At 36.9% G+C, this 10,037-nt stretch overlaps 1 pseudogene; it reads left to right on the top strand.

Moving 5' to 3' along the window:
• The first annotated feature begins 4,611 nt into the window (after positions 1-4,611).
• Positions 4,612-9,211, top strand: LOC107482566 (uncharacterized; annotated as a pseudogene).
• Positions 9,212-10,037: the final 826 nt, after the last annotated feature.

Raw genomic sequence — 10,037 nt, 5'->3', positions numbered from 1 at the left:
ATAATTATAGATCAGATTTGGATTCTCTAAAGTTTGAATTTTATGTTAGAGAACAAAATATAATCTCTCATTATTGATTTTATAAGTGGGACAAAAAATAAATATAAAAGAGAAACTATTCAAGAGTAAAAAATCACACTTTACTCTCTAAAGTAAAATTCAAACTTTAAAAAATTTAAATCCTTTTAATATTCACTGTGTGCTCTGCTCATCAAATGAAATTTAAGATATTTGAAAAAAAGAAAAAGTAATAAATCCAATTGCCGCAACTTGCATGATTACTAATTACAAAGCACAATCCAGTGTGTAGTGCCTAGTGGTAGCTAGAAGCCTTAATAAGCCTTAATAAGCATCTTAGTGGTAGCGAAAATTGTTTAATATATAAATAATATTTTTGATATATATATATATATATATTGCAATGTTAGTTGACTACGTACAAATTAATTAAATCGTATAAATGCATCGTTATATAAAGTAATATTAGAAATTAAAGAAAGCTAATAAAGGGATTTATGAAAATTGTCTTTCAAAAAAGGTGTATAAATAATAAAGAGAGGTGTGTGACAAATACCATTGAAAATCAAATTGCAAAATTTCAACTATATATAAAAATAGAAACAAGGTCCGGATAGGCGAATACCATTGAATGTATATTGTTATTAGAAAAAAAAACGTAGCTAATAATTTTTGTTATGATTAAGTACAATTTTAGTTTCTAAAATATAAATAGAAAATTTTTTGTCTTTAATTTTTTTTACATATAAAATCATCTTTAAAATTTAACGTAATTTTAAGATTTGTCTTTCGAACTAGATTATTCTTCTCTTCTTCTTTTTCATTTTCTTCGTCACATTTCTTCTTCTTCTCCATTACAGTATCTCTTCTTTTTCATCAGAAACAGAAATAGAAACAAATGCGAAAACAGCAACGACAAACCATGAAACAATGGTGAGCACGTGAGGTGCAGCGACGACCGCAACTCTATCTTTTCCATGATGTCGTCTTCACCATACCTGCTCATAGACGTGCTTCTCTTTTGCAAACAGTTTCAAATTTCTTCCTCTTTTTCCTTTTCATATTGTTTTTGAATTTGAAATATTAAATTAAAATAAATGATGTTGTTCTTGAATTTAAATGTGTTATTGTTGAATATTGTGTATTGTTATTGTTGCTATTCTATTAATGGTTTTTTTGTAGTTGTTTTTTTTCATTAATGGTTTCTATATTTTTTATTTTATAAATTTTTTGTTAGGAATAATTTAGTCTAGAATTTTAATATTTAGGTCAAAAAGACGATTTTAAAATTGCGTTAAATTTTAGGAATGATTTTGTATGTAAAAAAATTGGTAACAAAAAAAATTTTAACCTATATCTTAGAGACTAAAATCGTACTTAATATTTTTTTATTACCTATTAAAATTGTGAGATTTTTTATCTTCTAAATTTTGAATTATATTTTAAAAAATAAAATGTGATTTTTAATTTTTTATCGTTTATTTTATAGGTGGACCAAAATTTTTTTTTTTAAAAGAACATTTAAGAGTGAGAGATTAAATGGTGTATTTTATTTTTAGAGTGTACGAGTTTAAATGAATTAAGTTATCCCCAACGACTCTACTTCATTGACCCAAGATTGGGAATTAATAATACTAAGCTCCTAAGTTTCCAATCACAGAATGGGAATTGGCTTTTGGGCTTTCTGGACAGAGACAAAGACAAAGACGCCACACTAATTCAAATTCTTTTTCTCAAAGTTGGATAAAGTCATAAAGATAAGTTCTTCAGGGACCAATCTTCATCACCATTAAAAGAAAAAAAAATTAGGAAGCTAAAAGTAATATTATTTTTAAATAAACATTCAAATTGATTTTTAAGAAATTTTAGATGAAATACTTTAATCCATTAATAAACTTTTATTGTTTAAAAATTTTAAAGAATTATTATCGTATATTAAATTGGTCTCACTATTATTTTAAAAAGAAGCTTATTTGGCTTAAAGTATATCTTTTAAAAACCTAATTATATAAAATTTGTTAACAATTTATGTGTCTAATACATATATTAAAAATGATAGAGCAACCAATTTATCCAATAAAAATACTTTTTAAGAATTTTTAGAGTATAAAACTTTGTTTAAAAACCAAAATGTGTGATATAAAATTTTTTAAAGACCAATTTTAATATTTTTTTCTTTATAAAATATCACTTTAACTTTAATATTTTTTGAGATGTGAGAATACATTATTATAAAATTAAAACATTTTTCGAATACTTAAGATAAAGTTTTATTGCTATACCTATATCCAATAAAAATAATATTGGACAGTTTTGTTAAAATATATTAAAAGGTAGTCAAATAAAGCGATTTCTAAACTTCTATCCACCAGAAAGTTAGGAGAAGAAATTATAACTATAAGAAGAAATTCATACAGTAAACTTATATATGATATATCCATTTATACAGTAGATAGATATGTGAACCAAAAAGTATAGCAGACGTGCATTGAGGAAGTGATGAACATGGCGAATTTTATGGTGTTTATAATTTTGGTATCGAAATTATCGAATTTATTTTTTATAATAAATTTTAAATATTAAAAATTATTTATTTTTATATTTTTAATTTAAATATTAATTTTTATTTCTTTTAGTGTATTATTCAATGTGTTCAAAGGTACAATATATAAGGGGTATTTATAGGTGCTAAATGAATCAGAGTAATAAAGGCATAGAATCCTATAATTAATATACAGATATACTATATAAATATAGACGATACTAATTGATCTAAATTGATTCTAATGATTCTCTAACATCCCCCCTCAAACTCAAGTGACAACTTGAGTTTGAAACTTATTTAAAACAATGAAATAAAGAGAAAAAAAATTGCATAAATTGATAAAACGGGTGCAGATGGAACTGCCGGAAGGAAGCGCAGACGAAACTGTCGCTAATCTGAAGGAAGCGCAGACGGAACTGCCGCTAGTCTGAAGGAAGCGCAGACGAAACTGCCGCTTGTCTGAAGGAAGCGCAGACGGAACTGCCACGAGAAAACGCAGACGGAACTGCCACGAGAGAGCGAAAACTATATGATTTCTTCATGAGAATTGGTAAGCAGCGGATGACAATAGTGTTTAATCATACGACTTGAAAAAAAAAACAAGACAAAAAAATAGGCTTGTCGGTGAGGTGAAAAAGTATCAAAGGAGTAACAAAAGGGAAAGAAGAATGGTATAGAAAAAAAAATACAAAAACTCGGTGATTTCACCGCAAAGAAAACAACCTATCCTCTTCAAGGAGGATACCATGACTCTGATACCATGTTAGAAACAAGAGACTGAAAGAGAGTAATCTGAAGAGTGTATTATTCAATGTGTTCAAAGGTACAATATATAAGGGGTATTTATAGGTGCTAAATGAATCAGAGTAATAAAGGCATAGAATCCTATAATTAATATACAGATATACTATATAAATATAGACGATACTAATTGATCTAAATTGATTCTAATGATTCTCTAACACTTTTTAATAAATTAAACAAATATATACAGACACCTAAAAAAATTGGGACAAAAAATTGTATTGGTCAAATATGAATGTCAGTAACTCAGTATGTGACTATTCAAATAAAGGAGACCCTCTTTTTCGAAAACCAATAGCATTCATTCGTATCATTTCACTATTCATCACTACCTTCAGGATTCATGACCCAAAAACTAAAAAATAAAAATTAAAAAAGAACTATTTATTTCTTATCTACTTTTCAAGTATCCAAAAGAAATCAACATGAACACTTTTATAATGAAAAAGCAAGCAAATCATCTTATATCATTCTTTTCTCATTGGTTATCATCATTTCTTGACCCAATAATTCATCATGTACTTTGGGCAATAATTGAACACCAACTTATTAAATATTGTTTGAGTTGTACTTTTATTTTAACTTGAATATCTAAATTTTAATATACTATTAAGTATATTCTATAATAGTTACAAAATTTTACTAGTAGTTAAAAAATATGATTAAATTTAAAAGTATTTTTAAATAATAAAAAAGTGTGATCGTAAATTAACTATATTTTTTAAGTGTCTTTAAAATTTTATTATCACTATAATCACTATAATTATAACTATCATAAAATTTTCCTATATTATTATGTATACTCAATAAAATTTGATAATTGAAAACCAAAACCAAAGCTAAGTATTAAAATAGGGCAAAAAACCATAATAAGCCAATGCCATCTCGAATTTATGTATATAAGTCAAACCAAAAAGTGTTTCAGTAATCCGTCAGAGCATATTTTTATATAATTCGAATCAAGGTGGTTCGAACTGCATTTGTTAATAATTCGAACCGGAGCAGTTTGAATTAGCAGTTGACTTTTGTTAATAAATCGAACTAGGTTGGTTCGAATTATGAATGCATGTAATTCGAACCATGCTGGTTCGAATTATAGAGAGAGAAGACAGTCAAAGTAATTCGAACCAAGCTGGTTCGAATTAAACAAACCATAATTCGATGGAGGCCGGTTCGAATTAGTTGGAGACTGAGTTCTATATATATGGGTGTAAACGTGAGTTGGTTTCATTAGAGGGAGTAAGATGGCTAGTGAGGAGAGTTTTGTTGTTTTGGTTCACCACAGAGGATCCGTTAAGAGGAAAACTCGTTCCGGAGTGAAGTTCACAGATAAGAATCCTCTCTGTATTGTCGTTACTCCTACGACGAGCTATGATGACCTTGTTAGAGCTGTACTGACGAAGCGGGTTAAGAAGTTTTTCTATCGCATTCCAGTCACGGTGCTACAGGATACCGTGAAGTATGATTGCTTCACGATTAGTAGTGATGTGGACTTGCAAGTAATGTTTCTTTGTCGGCGGCAGTTTCCGGAGGTGAGGACACCAGAGTTGTTGGCACGGCTGGTTGATGTGGTATCCAGCTCAGGGGGTTCGAACCGGAGTACGACCAGTTTAGCCACCCCAGCGGGCTCTAGTTCCCGGCCTGTCGTTGCTTCTTCCTCCGTCCCTGTGTACCAGCCAGTGGTCCAACCTGTCGCCTCCCCGTCTTTTGCTGTTGACCTCAATGGCAGCGTAGGCGACGAGGTAGGGGCAAGGGAAAATCTGCCGAACGCTTTACTGGGTGTTGCACCGGTTGGCGTTGGAGACGGATTGTTGGGTGATGCATAGGAGGATGACGTCGAGCCGGATATGATTGACGATGACAGCGGCGATGATATTGGAGCGACTGAGCCTGCATTGGCGGTAGGTGGTTCTAGCTCTGACACACAGCAGTATCCACCACAATTTTCCGCTTTGGACTTGGATGCCATGAGGCAGGAGGGGGTTTCTGGGCACTCAGTTAGATTCGGAGCTAGAGATGCGGAAGGGACTGCTGGTCTGACAGAGTTCCAGGTTGGTCAGTAATTTCAGGATAAAGATGAGGCCCTGTTAAGTGTCAAGACTTACAGCATCCGGCGAGGGGTACAGTACAAGGTTGTGGAGTCTGATTATCGTCGGTATGTGGGCAAGTGTTTTGAGTTTGGGAATGGGTGCACATGGTTGATTCGACTGAGTCTCCGACAGCGTAAGGGCATTTGGGAGGACTAACGATACAATGGACCTCACACTTGTCTTGCCACATCCATCTCGAGTGACCACAGGAGTTTGGATTATCATGTGATATCGGCGTTTGTTATGCCAATGGTTAGGGCTGATGCATCCATCAGCATCAAGGTGCTCCTGAATGCCACGGCAGCACACTTTGGGTTTAGGCCGACTTACAGGAGGGTCTGGATGGCGAAGCAGAAGGCTATTGGCCTCATCTATGGTGACTGGGATGAGTCATACAACGAGTTGCCCAGGTGGGTGTTGGGAGTCCAGTTGACGATGCCTGGTACTGTTGCAGTCCTAAGGACTAGCCCCGTTTGAGTTGGAGGATAGCTAGACGAATCTCAATCTTATTTTCACAGACTTTTCTGGACGTTTCCACCTTGCATCGAGGCATTCCGCCATTGCAAGCCGCTAATCAGCATCGACGGCACCCATCTGTATGGCAAGTACGGGGGAACGTTGCTCATCGCAATTGCACAGGACGGGAACTCCAACATTCTACCAGTTGCATTCGCACTAGTAGAGGGTGAGAATGCTGAATCTTGGACATTCTTTCTCTCCCACCTTCGTCAGCATGTGACACTGCAGCCGGGTCTGCTGGTTATATCAGACAGGCATAACGGCATCAAGGCTGCGCTAGAGGCTCCTGACGGAGGTTGGTTACCTCCGTCTGCATACCGCGCATTCTGCATTCGACACGTAGCTGCTAATTTTGCCCTTACCTTCAAGGGTAAAGATGCACGGAGGCTTCTTGTGAATGCGGCGTATGCCAAGACCGAGGTTGAGTTTGATTACTGGTTTGATATCCTGCGGTCTGAAGACCCGGCGATGTGTGAGTGGGCGAACCAGATTGATTATTCCTTGTGGACTCAGCATCGTGATGAGTGCGGAGATTCGGTCACATGACGACAAATATCTCGGAGTGTGTGAACTCAATCCTCAAGGGTGTCAGAAACCTACCTGTATCCTCGCTAGTTAAGGCAACATATGGAAGGCTTGCCGAACTATTTGTTCGTAAGGGGAGAGAGGCTGAGGCTCAGATGAAACCGGACAACAATTCAGTCAACACTTGGTGAAGTGTATTGAGGCAAACTTGAAGACGGCGAGGTGCTTCACGGTGACTTTGTATGATAGGGATAATTCCGTGTTCAGTGCGGGACCAGCATGGTCATCATCGTCTATAGTCGTATCAAGCCACGTCTCCCTCCCTGGCCACGTCGTCCGCCTTTAGCCGGACCAGCATGGTCATCATCGTCTATAGCCGCATCAAGCCACCTCCACTCACGCTGGCTCCGTCGTGTGCCCACACGAGCTCTCCTCTCAACCCTGCGCCTGTCAGGCACGTCCTCAGGACGATCTATGTCAGGAACTCGCCCGGCACCCCGCTGTGAGGTCTCAACTGGAATAGGAACGGCTCTCGGATCCCCCAACTACATATCCAGAGACAATAACCTCTTTCCATGCTGACTCCACCACTTGAGAAACAAATTCGATGGTCCAGGGTCGGCAACAACATCAAACCTCAGCACCGTGTCCGCACGGGACTCCCAATACAGATACCACTTCTGAAGATCGTACGGAAACCATCGATCTCCGCCTCTGTCGTCCTTCGACATCAGAAAGTCGATGTTCAGTGCGGGATTCAGAGGGGGCTGCACCCCTCCGAATTGCGGAAGAACCCTATCTATCTGATGCCACTCTATGACGGCAAAGTAGATCAACGACGTCACAGACCGCCACAACGCCATATGCCGAGACTCCAAAACCTCTGGATGATCAACCTGAGGTACGTCGGGAGTGCTGTACGGCATCCAGATAAATTGCACGGAGAACTCTCCATTGTCAGGGCAACTAATAAAGTGTGGTTAAATAAAGAAACTTATTAAGTAGCATACTCACCTCTCTGTCCTGTAACCGGTCTATCCTCAGCCTCCACATCTCCACTCTAGGACCCTTCTCGCTACCAGAAGGGTTGTATCCTGACCACCTGCATCATACATGTGTCTTATGGCAACTTAAATGTGTGTTTATGGTTTCTAATACATTATTAATGAACATGGAATTATTTATATTAAAATGAAATAGAGAATGCTGAGTAGAGTACCTCGACGCTAATGGCCAGCTGAACATCTCAAATCCAGAAGGTCTAAACTGAAGAAATCGCCAGAAGATCCAAGACTGAAGTAGCTGAAGTGGGCCCGCTAACTTGACGACATGTCAGTTCGCCACTCGGCACATGCACCGGTACAACCATGCCAGTGCTGCAGAACCCCAGCTATAGGTACCCATCTCCTCCAGCCTAGCTACGTATGGTAGCCATCTGATGTGAATGCGGTTGCCAGACTTGTCTCCAAACAGCTGCGTACCCAACAACATCATGATGTACGCACGGGCATATCGCCGCACAGTCTCATCATCGGCTCCATCGGGGCACTCACCAAAAGTTTTCTGAAACCAGCTGCAGTTCACTGCGTACTTCTGAACCTGGCTGGGAGGTGGAACCACTCCAAGCAACTCCTGGAACCACACCCAGGCTGGACGGGCACCCTGGATGTATAAATGAAACTCTGATAGGCAGCCACTCACGTAACGCCCGTCCACTGGCAAACCCAACTGGTATGCCACGTCCTGAAGTGTGATCGTGCACTCTCCGAACGGCATGTGAAACGTGTGCGTCTCCGGACGCCATCGCTCGACGAATGCACTGACAAGGGCCTTGTCTAACCGGAACCATCTATCGTTCAGCCTTGCAAGATGGTATAGTCCGGCCATCTGCAAGTACGGAACGTATCTGTCATCGAGTCGCATGCCCTGCTGCCGCCACATGCTCCTGATGCATCGTTGGGGCTGCACGTGACATGCACCGCATTGTTAAAACCAGCTTCATAACCAACAACAAAGATAACCAAAACAATAAAGCACCAACTAAACATCATACTAAATAAAACCGCATAGAATTCCATGAAGGAGAAGCACATGCGAAACAACTAACATGGACCACACAGCTAAACCACTAACATAAAACAAATAACACAAACCACTAACATAAAACAACTAACACAAACCACTAACACAAAACCACTAACATAAAACAACTATACCATACCACTAACATAAACCAACTAACATAAACCTCTAACTAAACCACTAACATAAAACAACCAACATAAAACAAAACCACTAAATCACATATACCGCTAGCACGAAGTTATTTATGTACTAACCTCCTCGTTGATGACCCCGGCTATATGAGCGACTCCGTCAAATCGATATAACCGTGCCGGATCATCCCCCATTCAGCAGGGTTTTCCGTTCAGGTCTTCGTCGGAGAGAATTTGGGTCGTTTTCTCTGGGATTTGGTGGGATATGGGAAGGGAAGAATGGTTCGAATGAGGCTGATTAGAACTCCTTATATAGCCAAATCTTGAGTAATTCGAACCAAGTAGGTTCGAATTACTAATGGAGCCACGAGAAGGGTAATTCGAACCAAGTTGGTTCGATTTACATGCTATGCTATCCTATCTATAATTCGAACTAGCCTTGTTCGAATTACGTTCATATTGAGTTCGAACCACACTGGTTCGAATTACGTTGAACCTTTTCTGACCCTATTTCGAACTGAGTTGGTTCGATTTATTAACTTTTGTAGTTCGAACCAGCTTGGTTCGAATTACATTAAAATATCCCTTGGCTTATTGCTGAAACGATTTTCGTTTTGGCTTATTTACGTACCTTCAAACTGGCATCGGCTTATTACGGTATTTTGCCCATTAAAATATGAGCTATATGTATATATTAAAATGAATATCGATTTTTTTTTGGTAAAGTATATTTTTTATCTTTGAAATTTGGTAAAAATTTTAAAAATATTCCTAATTTTTTTGTTTTAATTTTGTCCCAAAAGTTTTCTATTTGCATCAAGTATATCCTCGACGACTAAAATTTAAAAAAATTTAAGATTAATCTAACAATAATACATGAAAATTATGCTTGATTTATTTATGTTGAGGATTGTTCTTATAAAAATTGTTGTTAAATCGGTCTTAAATTTTTTTAAAAATTAGCCGTCAAGGGTATATTTGATGCAAATAAAAAACTTTTTTAAAATAAAATTGAAACAAAATAAAATTTAGGAGTATTTTCTAAACTTTTATCAAATTTTAGAGACAAAAAATATACTTTATTTATTTAATTATTTATTTTTGTGTCTAAATGGATATCGAAATGGAAGCATGACATATACCTATTTTAGGGTTTTGTAAATATTATAAGTTTATAACTAATAGAGAATGATCACATGAAAGAAAACATTGTGAATTTTGGGTAGAAAGTGTCTAAAAGTTATGATCAAAGCGCATGCTGCAATCATTAAAATCTTGAATATTCACAACAGCATTATATAAAAAAATGGACAGTAGCAT

This window comes from Arachis duranensis, chromosome 4, assembly GCF_000817695.3.
Source record: "Arachis duranensis cultivar V14167 chromosome 4, aradu.V14167.gnm2.J7QH, whole genome shotgun sequence".
Lineage (NCBI taxonomy): Eukaryota > Viridiplantae > Streptophyta > Magnoliopsida > Fabales > Fabaceae > Arachis > Arachis duranensis.
This window is presented reverse-complemented; position numbering and strand designations above follow the sequence as displayed.